Below are 16,735 nucleotides of genomic sequence, written 5' to 3'. Positions count from 1 at the left end.
CACCAAAAAAAGTAAGTTTTTTTCGTTAAACGGTAAAACTGACGATTTCTTTATTACATGAACTTGCAGAACTTGTTTGCAGTGTAGTTTTAATTTTTTGTAAAAGTAAATTTTTTCTAAAAATTTTGAAGGTTACAAACAATTATTGTAAAAATAAAATTTTAATCTATACAAATATTATATTTAACACTTTGAGAATAAATGAATTCTTGATTCAACGATAATTATTTTTCTTTACAAACCTGTATACAATAAATAACAATACCTACTGTTATTTAATGAAAAAAAAAAATAAAAATAAAACAAGGAAGTAATAAACTACAAAGGCGTTTATTAATTTACGTTATTATATATTGAAAGGCGCGCATGTTTGTCTTTATCGTTGTTTTCTATACGATTCTTCTTTGATAGCTACTTTATGAATTCATGTTTTTCGAGAGGCTAATATATTATCAATTTAAATTTAGAACTTAACAAAAAGTGGATTAAAGGGTCTCTTATATTATAATTACCGTGACTGTAACATGAAAAACAACGTATGTGTTGATTTCAAAACTGTTATTCATCTATAAATACCTATTATTATTAATATACACCGAAAAAAAAATATTCTTGTATTCAGAGGAAAATTCCTCTTACAGAATCCTCTTGAATTTTATTCTTAAAACAAGAGTATTACTCTTTAAATGAGAATATTTTCCTCTAATTTCAAGAGGATCGAAACAAAAGGACTATTTTAGAGCATTCCTCTTATATACAGAATAATTTTTTTAGAATAAAAATAATATATACTTAGAATTTAGAATAATCTTCTATATTTAAGAATATTCCTCTAAATTCTAAGAGGATTTCCCATAAAAAGTCGCTCATGCGCAAAGATGATTGCGTCATATCATTTACGTCGCGTCATAAATCGCATATCATGCGTGAAAAAGTTTTAATTTCTGTGTGAAAAAAAGGGGAATAAACCAAAATGGATATAATAATCTTTTAAATATCTTGATAGAGTTGTAACTTACACAATACGTGCCTATTTTTAAAGGTAAAAGAAATTTTTAAAAGTAATTTTTAAGAAAATTTAAATAATTTTGAGGTTATGCTATTTAAAAATTTATTTTATTATACGATTTTTATTTATTTTAATATTATTTGAAAATTTATTTAAAATAAATTTTCAAATTTAATGAATTATATGTTTTGCGCATAAAAATATTATTAAAAATAGATTTAGTTGATTTATTAAAAAAAAAATTAAAATCAATTTCAATTTATTTATACTCAAATAGATGTAAATCATGGAATAACAAATTTTATTTCTTTTAATTTTATAGATTATATCTATGACATACAAATTAGATGATTGCATTTTTATTATTTCAAAATTCTTTTTAAGATGATATTTTCCTCTTAAAATAAGAGTATCCTCTTAAATTAAGAGGAATAATTTTACATAGAGGACAATCCTCTTAAACCTAGAGGACATCCTTTTGCAGCATATACTAGAGGAAAATATGCATTGGAATAAGAGGAATCCTTTTGAAACTAGAGGATTTTTTTTCAGTGTATTTGTACTTTTATACATTCATATCTACAATGTAAACATTTTTAACGTTCCATGAAATATATTTTTTTTGAAGCGTGCGAAAAAGAAACTTGCGAAATATTCTTTATAAATACTTGGACTTAATTTCGAATAATTTGATATCTGAGTTTGAGTAATTTTAATTTAGTATGTTGTTAATAGTTGAACTTGTAACCTTTTTTATAAAATATATATATCATATTTATAGGAGAGAGGGCCCCAAGATGGACATAGTTTTGATTTTGTGCTCTAGAATCCAAATTTTTTAGGATATTTAAAAATGGTGCATACCGTATGAAAGTCGAACAAATAAGGTATCTTTTGGAAATAAAGAAAAAATTTTAATTTGCAAACAAACAGTTTTTTAAGAATTTATTCAAATTGTAAATTTTGATTTGAAAAGGCCCCAAAATGAATACCTTCATACAATGTATTGAAAAATGGGTAAAATAAAAATTAAACATCATGTAAGGATTTTTAAAACAAATTTTGTTTATTATTATATTTTTTGAAAGTTCTAACAATTTCTAAAATGTTTAGGTTAAAATTTTTAAGTCATTGAACTGGCTTGTAGTTTGGTAAATTGTTATGCCTCATATTAATCAAATTTTTCATTCATTTGAACGTTCAGAATTTTAGGCATATATAACATCGAGAATTTTTTTATCTGGACAGTTCAAAAATTTTACCCCATATACATATACGCATGGTTACAAAGATTTGTCAAAATAAAAAATTCTAATGATTTTAAAATGAATTTTCTTTTAACATGCCACAGAAATAAACTTTAGAAGAGTAGATTTTTAACGATAAAAAGAACGATTGAACTACAGCGAGAAAAAAGTAATCTTCGCATTTTAGTGGATTCCTTTCATTTTCAAGACACTTTTAATCTATAAGAGAGAAAAACGCTAAAGTATACTCCTTTTAGTTTACTTCCTTTTTATAAAGAAAATCTTCTACTTTGAAGGGTCGAATATTCTTGTTTTGAGTGGATAATGTGAGAGGCTATAAAAAGATGGATTTTCCCTTTTAACATGAAATTACTTTTTTCTGGGTATCTATATATTTATATATATATGTATATATATATGTGTGTTATAGAACATAAAAAAAGAAAAAAAAATAAGAAAATTTAAAAAGAAAAAAAATAATATATATCAAAAAAATGAAATAAACAATAAATTGGACGCAAATTACCGGAAAATATTAATGAGGAATGAAAATTAAAATGTAAAGCAGATTTATTGAAAATTCAAGAAATTAGGTTACAAGAGTAATGGGCTTATCTGAGATGCGGCAAAATGTAAGGAGGGGGGGAAGGAGAGAGAGTTTGGTTGGAAATAAAGGGTTGAAAGATGTTGGTTGAACAGACTGCTGCACAAAAACGGAAAAACTTTTAGAGCGTATATTAATAGAATGTCACTGATAAAAAAATTAATTGAAGAGGTAAAAACAATGTGAACCGATTTAATTAGAGATATTAAATTTTTTAAAATTTCCTAACTATATGGTAAATTAAAATCTTCTCTCTGCCTTTCAACGATATTCTCTCTCTCTCTCTCTCAAAAAAAAAAAAAAGAATATTCCTCTTTTACTTATATATCTATTATATTGGGTCAGAATTTCTCAAATGAATCACCTAAAATTTTTAAATTTTAACATAACCTAAATAAAATTTCTATTAAAAAAAATAATCATGCGAATCTCGTAGAACGCATTCAGGGTCATTTTTATCCCTTTTTCGATTTGCCCTCGGCTAGTTGAAATTTACTTTTTACTGTTGATAATTACGTAACTGGACATTCCAGTTTCTAAACACATACATCTAACTGTCTCTGCAAAATTTGAATTTCAAACAAGCCTGGAAAATGTAATTACATACATAAAGAAGAAAAAAGTAACTAAGAAATTAACACACTTTGTATATAACATTTCCTGCGGGGCGAAATTAATTCCTTACAAAATCCCGATAATTTGTGACTATATATATACAGATAAATGTTCTCTCTCTCCACACCCACAATATTTATTAAAAATCGTAAATTTTTAAAATTGTACTAAAAAACAATTTTAATTTTTATGAATTAATATACAAAATTGTTTAGATTAATTTAAAATTATATAGAGCAATGATTCAAATTAAAATAATTTTAATAATAATAATAAATAAAGATTGTATAGGGGAGGATGGGGTAAGGATAGTTAGGTAAGACATTTTTGGATCTAGTAGCTAAAATTCAACAGGCATCGGCAAAAGAATAGTATCGTTCGAAAGCCTGTTTATTTAGCTACAATTTTGTAATACATTATTTTGCTGTGGATTGCAATGCCTTCGAGATATTAGCGGAAAATTAAAAAAAAAAATTTAACTATCCTTGCCCTACTTCTTTAGAAACAGGCGAAATTTTAATGAGGATGGGAGCCCTAACATAACCTCAAAATTGAAAAATAATTTTTAACCCAAACAAAATTTATTTTAATTTAATTTAATAAAAATTAATTTCAAACAATCTAGTAATATAGTTATTGGAAAAAATTTTATGTTGAGTTAAAATCTTTTGTTTAAATATTTTGAATCAATATTGAGCTTACATAGTGTCAACTTCGACCTTAGAGCACTGTACAATGAACGGATAAATGTCGAATTTAATACAATAAGTCAAAAATAATTCTCATTTTTTTAAGGTCAATAAAAAAAAATTGCCAAAACTAATAGTATTTTATATCGCATGTATACGCTGAAGGAGCTTTTATTTTCAAATTGTACGACAATATAATGCGAGCTTATCAGAAATTATCGGACAATATTTCATTGTGACTCTATTTTTTCGAGAAATAATAAATTCTCTATCAGAGTTAACTGAAAAACACGTTTCACAAAAGTGAATTGAATATTCATTGAATTTGTTTTTCTGACAATTAGTGTTCATTGAGCTTAATTATTCTAGACTTTTACCAACATTAACGAGGTTTAATGATTCTGGTATATATATCAACCAGAATAGAGGCACACACATATACATACACACAAAATATAACATACAATATGGTTTTATGTTCAAACGAAAATTTTGATCGAACGAGAGATTGCTTTTAAATATTTTCTAGGATTAATTTTATATTTAATGTACTAGTGAAGGAACTGACACCAGTGAAAGAACAAATTTCATGTTTTGCATTCTAATTAGTGTAATAAGCAATTTGGTATTATAAATTATATATTTTTATGTTCCTTATTTAATTTACGTCTTTAGTATCTAAGATACCTAGAGAGTTAACACGTAAATTTTATAAAAAATAATTTTTAAAAATGTTGTGTTGCAAATTTATCTTCAACAATAAGAACTCTTCTCTGACACGTTATTTCTTTTTTCACATTTAACTAATTTAAACTGCCTTAAATCGTCGGTCTTCTTTAAACTAAATTTATCTTGTGTATTAGAAATACTTCTTTTCATTTAAAAGCTAATAAAATATTAATTTGCCATAAGAAAAGCAAATTCCGTCATTGGGGTTTTTTTTCTATTTACTAGTGAAAGAACAGAAATGTTTTTTCACTGGTTCCAATGCAATCCAATGAAGAACACCTTCAACGAATAGTCTGAAGTCATAAACAAAAAAAAGACAAAATCAAATAGGTTAACACTGTTAGGTTACAATAATATTGTCAAAATAAATTGCAACTAGATGATTGATTGTAGGTTATAAATGCATTATCAATTAAAAATAAGATTCTGCAAACTTAGTTAAAAAATATTCATAATTATCATTAATTTACCTCTATTTTAGTATATTACAAACATTTTATTACTTTATCTTTGTTTTAATATATTTTTTAAATATATTTTAAATATATATTTCACATCGTTCTTTCACTGGATGCAGAAAATTCTTTCATTAGACAATTTCTTCTTTCACTGGTGAAATAGGTATGTTTTACTTATTAATTAAAATTTTAATTAACATCTTATATTTATGAAAATTAAATATGACCTTCGCATTCTACACTTAATTAGCTATCGAGAAAAAATTGGTAAAAAAATTTTCAATAACTGCATTCAAAAATAATAAATGATAAAAGTATGCATTTCCTTAAATGTTCTTTCACTGGTGCCGTTACCCTAGGTACATACAATGGGTGAAACACACATTTGTTTCTCCGTATATAGAATAATTCGCACGTTGATTAAACCAGAAGATCAAGAATTATTCTTTTATTATTTTGTACTTTATAAAGATTTAGAGAGATTATATTATATAATCTCTCTAAATCTTTATAAAGTACAAAATTTCACTTTGATTTAAGAGAGAGAGAGAGATTACAATCAAATTATATATATTTTTTTTAATTTAAAAAAATGTATTTCGTTTGTAAGTGAGAATTATTTTATCAAATAAAGAAAAAAACATGTATATTTTTAAAAAAAACTTAGAGACGATAATTATTATTATTTACGCGCAAAACTTTAATATTCATAGAGAAACTTTTACCCCCCCTAGCAATAAATTATGCAAAATGTATCATACAAAGTGTACCCAGGTTCAGAACGAACAGAATTTGTAATATTTAAATGTATAATAATTTTTAACGAAAAATAAAATCACAAAAAAAAAAAAATAATAAAAAACATAAAGTGAGAAAATTTCACACTTATGCAAAGAGAAAAAAAATTCTTAAATAAAAATTATAATTTTTTATATCATTTTATATGATTATATCTCGTATTGTGAATCGAGAATTGAATGCTCGAAATTATTGTACAGGAGGATAAAATATAACCTGTAAGGTGTCAAACTGTGCTACAAAATTCCAAAGGGTAAATGTACCTGTAGCAAGCAACTTCTTTATCTACATAAATTATTACATATATTTTCTCTTAAAATCTTATAAATGACGACGTAGTTATAAATATTAAACATTGTATATACCATATATACAAAGTTAGTAAAAAGATACACTTAAGTGCAAATATTTTATAAACATTTTTATTTAATTTTATTTAATCATTTTATAGTATACATTTAACTTGATATTGTATATAAAAATAAAAATTGTCTCACATGTAAGTCCAAGGATAAGATTCAATATGTTTTAACAAAACATTAATTATTGATTAAATTAAATATTGTCACAATTAAAATTTTAAAAACATTGAAATTACTTGTATTTTTTACGTAAATGATAGGAAGCCCATAGTTATAAACACTGTACAGCATCATACAAAGTTAATTAAGATATAATTTATGGAGAGATTATTTTTTACATTTTTTTTTTCATTTTATGGTGTATATTTAACAAAAAAATTGCCTCATTTAAATAGATAAACATAATTATTATGGGGACATTAAGCATTTTAAAAAAATGTTTATTACTCGAACATTGTAAGGTATAGATATGTTTCAAAGAAACATTAATTTTTTAAATTAAATATTGTCACCGCAGAATTTTTTTTCGTATACATCTTTAGCTATAAATATTAAACATTGTAGCATATATACAAAGTTAGTATAACAGCCCGTGCAGAAATTGACACTTTTCATCCCGATTACCGACCTGGCCCCGACCCGATTTCCTGTTCTGGCCCCAGGTTAGTAAATTTCTATGGGCCCGACCAGGGCCAGACCTGGTTGCCATATTTAAAATTATTAAAAAACTAGTGAAAATACATTTATAGCATTTTATGACATTTTTTACCCTCTAAATCTGAATTAGTAAAAATGTTTACTAATTTGAATTAGTGACTAACTTTTTGCTTATGAATTAGTAAAATTTTACTATTTATTAGTAACTTTTACAGGGTGTCCATAGTAAGAAGTACAAAAAAAATTCCCAGACTTTTTCCCTGAAATTCCCTGACTTTTTCCTAACCTTTTTCTAATTTTTCTTTAATAAATATTTAATATTAAAAACATGAAAAGTATAAATTATTAAAGTATTTTTAAGATAATAAAAAACATTTTATTTATTAGCTTTATTCACTTTTTCTTGCACCAGAAAATTTAAAAAAAATCATAAAAATGTTCATTTTTAGAAAATTTTTAAAAAGTTCCCTGACTTTTCCCGGACATCCCTGACCGCTGGACACCCTGTTTTACTAACCATTACAGGATGTCTAACAAGGATTAAGAAAAAAATTCCCTGACTTCTCCCTGACATTTTTTGATTTTTCCCTGACTTTTTAATAACCTTATTTATCTGCTTTTTTTTGGACAAAAATATGATTACTGACATATTTAACAATAAATTAATTTCTAATGGTAGTAACAAATGGTAATAAAAACCATTCAAGTTTTTTTAGATTTAAAAATTTTTAAATTCACAAAAAATTTTAACTTTTGTAGAAATTTACAGAAATTTCTCCCTGACTTTGAATGAAATTTTCTGAAATTCCCTGACTTTTCCCTGACCGTTAGACACCCTGATTGTCGATTCAACTTCGGTTTTTCCTGAACCCAGTTTTGAATTCTGTCAAAAGATCCATTTGATTAACCCATTCAGTCATTCTATTGTTTATAATTTGCGTGAATATTTTCGTAATGCAGTTGACAAGAGCTTTAGGTCTATATTTATTTGGGTCCTGTTTGCTTCTACCCTCAGGGTGGAGAAATCAGGGAATTTCTCTTTTTTTTAAATTTTATTAAAAAAGGGAGCCCACATCTAAAATCCATTTTCCGGGTAAATTCTTTAAAAATTCATATGAAATTCCATCCGATCCCGATGCATTATTATTTTTTCATTTATTAATTGCTATAATAATTTCCTCGTAATTAATTGGTACATCAAGTATAGGGTTTGATTCTTCAATAATTGTAAATTGAATTGTCGCACCCCTGAAGTCGTCAGCTCTTGGAGAAAAAATCATGCCAAATTTCTAATTTTATATATTATTATTAGGATTAGATTTAAATCTAAAACTGTTAATTATTTTCCAAAAGCTTTTTGAGTATCTAGATGAGGCTAATAACTCCAGGGTATATGCTGTTAGTAAAAATAATAAAGGTCTAAGAGTTTCATGCCGTAGAACGCCTCTAATAACAGAAACTGTATTAGATATGAAAAATTATGTTTAAAACAAGCACTTTCTGAATTTTCGCAATTTTTACCGCTGTTAAAAAAAATAATTTAATTTGAGCATTGAAAATTTAAAGACTCCATCTAGAAGAAACACAGGGTTGCTACGGTTTCGTAATTTCAAAATTCCCTGACATTTCCAGCCCATTTTTCATAAAATTCCCTGACCAAATATAAAATTTTTATATTAAAGTTTTAGCTTAGGGGAGATTCGGGTAGCCTTGGACACTTAAGCTTTTTTGTGAATAAATTCTATAAATAATTTAAAAATATTATTTTAATTAGTTTATAGGAAAGACAATGTATCTATTAAACCATAAAAATAATTTAATCGTAAAATAAATATATTCATTGAGAAAAAAATAATAACAATTATGTATAGAGAAACACTAACCTTCAAAATTTTGTCGGGTTAAATAATTAACATTAATATATTATGTATACTATATGTATGCAAAAAAAATTAAATTAAATTGACAATAAAACATTTAAATGGTTATTAATTAACAAATTTGTTTTGTGTCTAAATTGTAAAATTAGTTATTGGAGGTTTTTTTTAAATTGGAGATGAGGCAAATGAATTACATTCAAAAGTTTTATTTTGTTTAAAATCTTTGGAAACAGCATAGAGTAGGTCTGAACTTAAAAATATTAATACAAAATTGAATATCACTTTGTCATATATACGTAATCAGTTCCAGTATGTTAAAATTAGAGTCCACAGTGAGACAGTAGTTCAACTTTTATAACAAAAATATACTCTACTTAAACTAGATAAAGTAATGACCACTTTATAATCTGATAAAATATTTTAAAAAACATTTATAAATAAAATTAATTGTTCAGTTATTATGAAGAAAATAAAGAATCTTTCAGACAGAATAGTATCAATAGAAAAGAATGGTAGTATTGTGAACTTGGTTATTTAAAATTTTTGCGATTTAAATTCGGAAAATTAATTTTCGAAACAATATTTTATAAAATTCCCTGACATTTCCAGGTTTTCCCGGTTTTCCCTGACTGAGAAAAAATTCCCTGACAATTCCAGGTTTTCCAGTACCGTAGCAACTCTGAAACATTAAGGGCTGGTCAAAGTCGATTGCAATTTTTACATAGATTTTCAGTGGAAAAATCGCGTCGACTTTGAACTGCCCTTAAGGCAGGTCATATATATAAGTCTTATATTCGAAATCTATAGTTGCTTAGTATATATATATCCTCCACTTAATTTTAGATAATTTTATAAATAACAGTATCAACAGTTTTTTTTATACACATTCCTTTAACCATTCACTTATTTTTTCTGAGAATTAAAAAGAATAGAGTTTATAAATTGTAGAGGATACACTCTTATGAATGAAGGGAAAATTGATACCTGCCTCGAAGATATATAGACATAACAATAGTTCCCCTTTGCCATATTATTCGATACTATTTTAGGAATAGAATTCACAGATAATAGTTAACATTTCATGTTTCCAAAACGACCTACATGTAATCGTGAACAAAAAAAATTCACCATATTTCAAAAATTTTATATTTAAATTTTGTATTTTCAATGAGAAAATAAAATTAAAAATTTTTAAATAAAAAAAAATTTGGATTTATATATGTGATAGAAAATTCAAATTATAAAAATAATTTTCCCGTTAGAAAGTTTATTTTAAAAAATTTAATCATAAACTGCTAGAAAACAAATATGAAATAAAAATTTACTTTTTTATTTAATATTTTTGTCTAAAAATTAATTTATTGAATTTAACGACAAAACAAAATTTGAAAAATTACATTATTAACTACTATTTACCACATTGTTAGAATTTTTTTTTTTTTTTTTTTTTACGATGAAAATTAAATTTTATAAGGAAAATTTATATACGTACGTATAGTTTATTTCGAAATAACTTTTCAATACACGAATTAAGTAGTGACTTGATACTCAATGTGAATCTGAAACTGGCTGATGCAATGCATCCAATTGATTTGATGTACTAACAAAAACCATTAATAGAACACAAATAAAAAAAAAGAATATAGAAGAATAAAAAAAAAAAAAAAAAAATTTGTTTTCTAAATTTTTCAAAAAATTTATTTCATTTTATAAAAAAAATATCTAAAGTGAGAAATTCACATGATTTTTCATAAAAAAAAAATTATATCTCAAGAGATCCGACATCTTTGATAAATGATTAAAAAATTCAGAATGTTCGCCGAACGAAAAAAAATGTATAGAAAAAAAAATATTTCCTCTTAGAAAACCTTCAAACTGGTGCCAAAATACAATATCAATAGAAAAAAAAAAATTAATATTTTTAAAAACTAGGGGTGTAAAACATTTTCTTTATATCCAATTTAAAAAAAAAAACATTTTAACATTTTAAATAAAATTAATTTAATGAAAAATATTTTGCGGGATAAAAAAATTTAAAGAAATAAAATTAATGGAAAGAAAATAAATCTTCTACATTTCCACTTAAATTTTTAATTCTAATAAGTAATTTTCAATTATTTGAATGATCACGTTTTTCTATTGTTTGTTTCTTTTTTATAAGGCCAATTTTTTTTTTCTTAATTTTATTATCAACTAATTATGTATTTTTTTGTTTTTGTTTTATAAAGGGTAAAATTTTGTAAACTCGTGTACAATTTAAATAAATTTAAAAATTTTTTTTGTACCTGTTATTCCAAGATTTTTTTAAAAAAAAATTTTAATTCATAAATTATAGATTTTTGAAATTATTTGTAAAATTCAAAAATTGTGTTCACTTTTGAAAAAAATATAATATACGAAGCAGTCTCTTTAAAATTTAAATAAGAGGAAGTGTTTATCAATAAGTCCTCATTAAATATTCTTCCAATCGTAGAGAGTTATAATAAAACGAAATATTTTCTTTAACCGCTACGTATATATATATATATATGTGTATACTCTGTCATTCATTCTTTTTGCGTCACACGAAAAAAGAGATTTTCTCAGGGAATTCAGTTATTATATATATATATAGGTATAGAAATTGCACAACAATAACAAATGACAAACCTCGAGCAAAGCGTCGGCAAGAACCAAAACAAGCCAAACAATCAACTTTGCTGGTTCGATAACGCTTTCACGTGGAGGCCGACTGCAAATACGTCGATTCTGTTCCATATACTCTCTTGATTCACAATTTACGCAGTAAACTCCATATATATACGTATTAGTTCTATATTATTCAAGGGCTACAAACAACTGCAAAGCGATTCACAAAACACAATTATAGTTCTACCAAACCATTCTTGTTTGTTTATCTAATAACTATATATATATATATATATATATACGTACCGCAAATGCAAATTTATTTCACAGCTCGTGAATAACGTGACGTAAAAAAAAGAAAACAAGAAATTTATTTTCACTTCTCCAATATTGTTGCAAAGGAAAAAAAAGATAAATTATTTTTTTTTCCTCTTTTCATCAAAATTTATTGATATTTTAAAAAAAATTTAATTCCATTTTTAAAAATTCAATATTAAATTTTGTTTTCACTTAAATAAAAATATTTTCATTTTATCATTATTCAGTTAAAAATATATTTAGGAATTCTCTTGTAAATTGATTTCACGACACGAAGCAATGCTTCCACGAGAAAGAAACAAACAACTTAACCTTTCCCTTCTTGGAAAAATGCGTCTCCGAAAAGAGGCGGCTCATCTCAGGGGTCACGACTTCAAGGCAACCGAGAGAGAAAAAGAGAGACAGACAGAGACAGAGAAAAAAGAGAGGAGAAGCGCAGTCCTATAAAGCAAGAAGGAAAATTCGAGAGAAATTCACGGGCTACATTTGACTCTACAAAATAAAATTCCAGAACACACGTTTTATAAAAAAAAAAAAAAAAATTGCTGAAATATCATTCAAATGATTAATCATGGGAAAATAAATTTTTTTTTTTATCCTACACACATCCGCTTCCTGGCTGCATATAAATCATGGAAGTCACAATACAAACATATAATGTCCAGTGGATACAGGAGAGAGAGAGAGAAAAAACGAGTGAGAGAGGAAACTGATCGCGAGGATATGCCGCGTCTCGTATTGCGTAGTAAGCTGAATGGATTACGTCACGCGCCAGAGGCACAGCAATCCATGCGCACACATACTCACAGGCACTTGTTTACAACCTCGAATGCTATTTTGCACTCAGGGGGGGACTTCAGCCTATGTTTACGCCTTGTACGACGACGACGACAAATGCAAGATGCAATCAAAATCGAGCGTCGTCACACGTGCGAGACTTTTTTTTTTTCAAAGTTCACAGCGTCTTTATAACACTTTACTTTCGAGATACATAACCTCCGGTAGGATTATCTGTCGCACCCGGCGTACAACAATGGAATAAATCGATCGCAATGCCAAAGTGGAAGGTTAACAATTTTCACGTCAAAAAATCACACTTTCCCCCCACGTGTTAAAAGAAAAGAAAAAAAAAAAAAAACAAAACCCGACAAAAAAAAATAATCCATAAACAAGGTCCTTTGGCGTCAGTTTCGCTCTTTTCTTTCCTCATTCTCTCTCTTTATTCAGCTACGCCTCATTTGCCTCCTTCACTATATTCTCCTCATTCAACCAATCTCTTATTTCTCTCCCTCTCTTTGTTTTGTTTCACAAATTCTTATTTCTAATGATTTTTCATTAAAAATTTTTTACCATTTTTGAGGTTAGAATGTTGTTTGTTGATGTGATCTTATTTTAGACGCATTTTCGAGTAGGTCAGAGAGGCACAACTAAAAGGCAACACTGCCCACGTGGCTACAAAATATTTACAGGTAATATTTGTTTTTATCCTATATATATATACACATATATAGGTTGCAAATTTTTGTTTACCTTTGAGAGGTGCGTTATTTTAAATGTTCGGCTACCTTCAACTGAATTGTTTTATTTCACAAAAAAGAAAAAAAAATTGTTTTTAAACTCGTGAATCTATTATTTGAAACACCACAAACGACGCGAGACGTATAATAAATATATACGCAGTTCACTGCACGACAAACAAGCGAACACTACACTCACACTCCACTACACATCGCAACGAGACGAGTCAGCTGGACTGCAGGAGCGTATATACAGTAAGAGAAATCCTGTAGAATTTTTATTTTTTTTTTAGTATTGTAAGAAAAAAATTAGTTCAATTTTTTTTAAACATGAAATTAAAGAAACACTTTTTGTGAAAACTTTAAATAATGAATAAAATTCACAGGAATATAGTAAATTTTTTAATTAAAGAATTAACTATTTTTTTTGTTACCCCCATTAATATAATTGGAATAGTAATTTTAATAATTAGGTTAAGTTTAATATCAGGAAAATAGTATCAAGAATGAAAAAATTTCGCCTATAAGCGATTACTTTTTGAAAATGGCGCGAATTAAAATTTTTTTTTTTAATTATATTTTTATTTATTTGTTTTTATTGATATTAATATTTGGCGGGAATTTAGTACTTTTTATTTATATTAATTATTGACAAACATTTTTTAAATATGAAATAAAAAATTCGGACTCTCCGAACATTTTTTTTTTCATTCAAATATGTAATCAATAATTACATAAATATTTATTTTATTTTTATTTTATTTATTTTTATATTATTAATTAATTTAATAATACAATATAATAATAAATTTAAATTTTTTAAAATTATTTTTCAAGTAAAAAAAAATTTAACTGTTAAATATTTATTTAATACTAGTCAAGTAAACGATTGTATATTTGAATTAAATAATTTTTTTTCAGTTTAGGTATATTTAATATGCAGTTGCATTATGTTATTCTCTTTTACTTCGCTACCTATGATACATTTCCGTAACCGTATAGCCCTTATACAGGGGCACATTTTTTTTTTTTTATTTATTTATAAATAATTTACATTAAAATGTTATAATTAAATTTTGATTTAAACGAAAATTATTTTTCAAGTTAAAAGAATTTTTGTTTAATTCAAAAGATAAATTTTTTTCAATCAAAAAAATAATTCTTTAAATCAAAAAATTTTTTTAAGTTACATAAATAAAAAAAAAGCATTGACCCAATTTTTTTTAAATGTGTACAGTTTACGTCGTAGAAATAAAATCAAAATTTCATAATATTTTTGGGTTTATATACAACGAAGTAATTAAATATTTTTTTAATCTTGAATTTAAAAAAATTAAATATTTACAAGACAAATAAAAGATTATATCATCGCCAGAAAAAAAGGTTTCTTTGATTCAAAGAAATCAATTTTTTTGACAAATTTTTCTTTGATACACAGAAAATTTATTTGTTTCAAATAAATTATCTTTGTATCATAGAAAAATAATCTTCGTTTTAAAGAAATTTTTTATTTAATTCAAATAAATGTTTCTTTGACGCCATATATTAATGTTAGAATTTTTTTGAATTCATGCACAAATTTTTTTGAATTAAAGAAATTTTCTTTGAAACTAAGAAGCTTTTTTTGTTTCAAAGAAAATTTTATTTCGAATTTTTTTTTGACAGATATTTATTAAGTAGAGCAAAAGAAGGATAATAATTCTGTAAAATGAATATTCGAACAAATAATAATTCTGTAAAATGAAAATTCGTTGAAGTAACAATTTTTTAATAAATAGAATTTCGTTTATTTTTATGTTGTGACGATTTTTGGAGATTCTGATTGGGAAAAAGGACGCTCTTTTTAATGAAACCAACCCCAGATCTCTAGCTTTATTAGATTTTTTACAAATACACTTCAAAGAAGGACACATTGATTTGAAAAAAAACCAAATAAAAAATCACTACAAAAAAGAGTATAATAAAATTGATCAGATTTGCTTGAAACTCGTTACTTAGGGCGGTTTTCGAAATCAAACGAAAAAAAAAAGTTCTGAAATCTTTCATTAACTATGGTCAATCACTTTTGGATGCTGCACGGGAGTAATTGAAAAAAGTAAGATTCTAAGCTTTAGGCGAGCTTTAGGTATATATTTTTAAAAACTAAAATAACTCTCCACTAGAGAAAAGGGAACTTACTCTCTAAATTTGAATCAGTGAAAAATTTACTGGTCTCAAATCAGTCGCTAAATTCTAGCTATTTGAATCAGTAAAATTTCACTGATTTTCAGTCAAAGTAATTGATTCTCCAGTGAAATGTCACTAACTGTCAGTGAAAACCACTGATTCAAATAGCTAAAATTTAGCGACTGATTTGAGACCAGTGACTTTTTCACTGATTTATATTTTATTTAGAGAGTAGAGGTAATTTTTACGTTCTACACTGGAAAAAAAATAGTATTGAATCAAGAAAACACATTTAATTGTCCGTATTTGATTCAATATTTTCTATACGCAAACGTTTACTCAAATTAAGAGAGTATGATAAACGATTTTTAAAAAAATAATTTTTTAAAATAAAAAATTATGTAATTTTTTTGACTAAAAAATATTTCTTATAGTTTTTATTATAATCAACAAATTATAAAAAAAAAATTTTTGTTTATTATTTATTATTATTTTAATCCAATTTTGCTTATTTTAATCCATATTTTGGTATTAAAATAAGGGGCATTCCACGGGAGATTTTCATTGAAAATTTTTTTTTCCCGAAACATTTTTTTTCGAAATCTACACGGAGAAAAATGGAAAAACGAATAAAGTAACTTTTACTACTTTAAAAGTAAAATTGGACCTGTCCGAAGTTTCTGCGCATCTCTGGCAACTTTTACTCGAAAAATAGTAAAATTGACTATTTCTGTAGTAAATTTTACTGTTTCCGTAGTAATTTTTACTATTTCTGAAGTAAATTTTACTATTTTTGGAGTAAAAGTTGCCAGAGATGCGCAGAAACTTCGGACAGGTCCAATTTTACTTTTAAAGTAGTAAAAGTTACTTTTTCTTTTTTTCCGTGTATATGAAAAATAAGGAAATACGTACACTGAGAAAACTGGAGTGTTAAATTCAGAGGTTCAAAAAATGTATGTTCAACTGTCTTATCAAGAGAGTTTAATAGTCCTTCGAAATGTATTTTTGAATTAATAAAAGAAATCTGCTTTCATATTCTGTCCGTTCACGCACGGAGG

At 25.6% G+C, this 16,735-nt stretch overlaps 1 protein-coding gene and 1 long non-coding RNA gene across 4 annotated transcripts in view; one reads left to right on the top strand and one right to left on the bottom strand.

Moving 5' to 3' along the window:
* LOC127283790 (insulin-like receptor) overlaps positions 1-13,701 on the bottom strand; it is a 51,085-nt gene extending 37,384 nt beyond the window's left edge. The window contains exon 1 of one of the 3 annotated variants that reach the window (XM_051308884.1): positions 13,525-13,701. The gene's annotated coding sequence lies outside the window, so the exon portion shown is untranslated. Of the gene's footprint in view, positions 1-11,982; positions 13,304-13,344; positions 13,497-13,524 lie in introns of those variants that run through there. The other 2 variants (XM_051308885.1, XM_051308886.1) reach the window with 2 other exon arrangements.
* LOC127283794 (uncharacterized) overlaps positions 13,662-16,735 on the top strand; it is a 54,780-nt gene continuing 51,706 nt past the window's right edge. Inside the window, exon 1 of the long non-coding RNA XR_007843394.1 lies at positions 13,662-13,766. This is a non-coding gene — a long non-coding RNA (uncharacterized LOC127283794). The remainder of the gene's footprint in view (positions 13,767-16,735) is intronic.

This window comes from Leptopilina boulardi, unplaced genomic scaffold (genome assembly GCF_019393585.1).
Source record: "Leptopilina boulardi isolate dan_hultmark-lab unplaced genomic scaffold, ZJU_Lbou_2.1 LbouV2_310, whole genome shotgun sequence".
NCBI classification, from domain to species: Eukaryota; Metazoa; Arthropoda; class Insecta; order Hymenoptera; family Figitidae; genus Leptopilina; species Leptopilina boulardi.
Note: the sequence above shows the minus strand (reverse complement) of the source record. Positions and strands in the feature narration are given on the sequence as shown.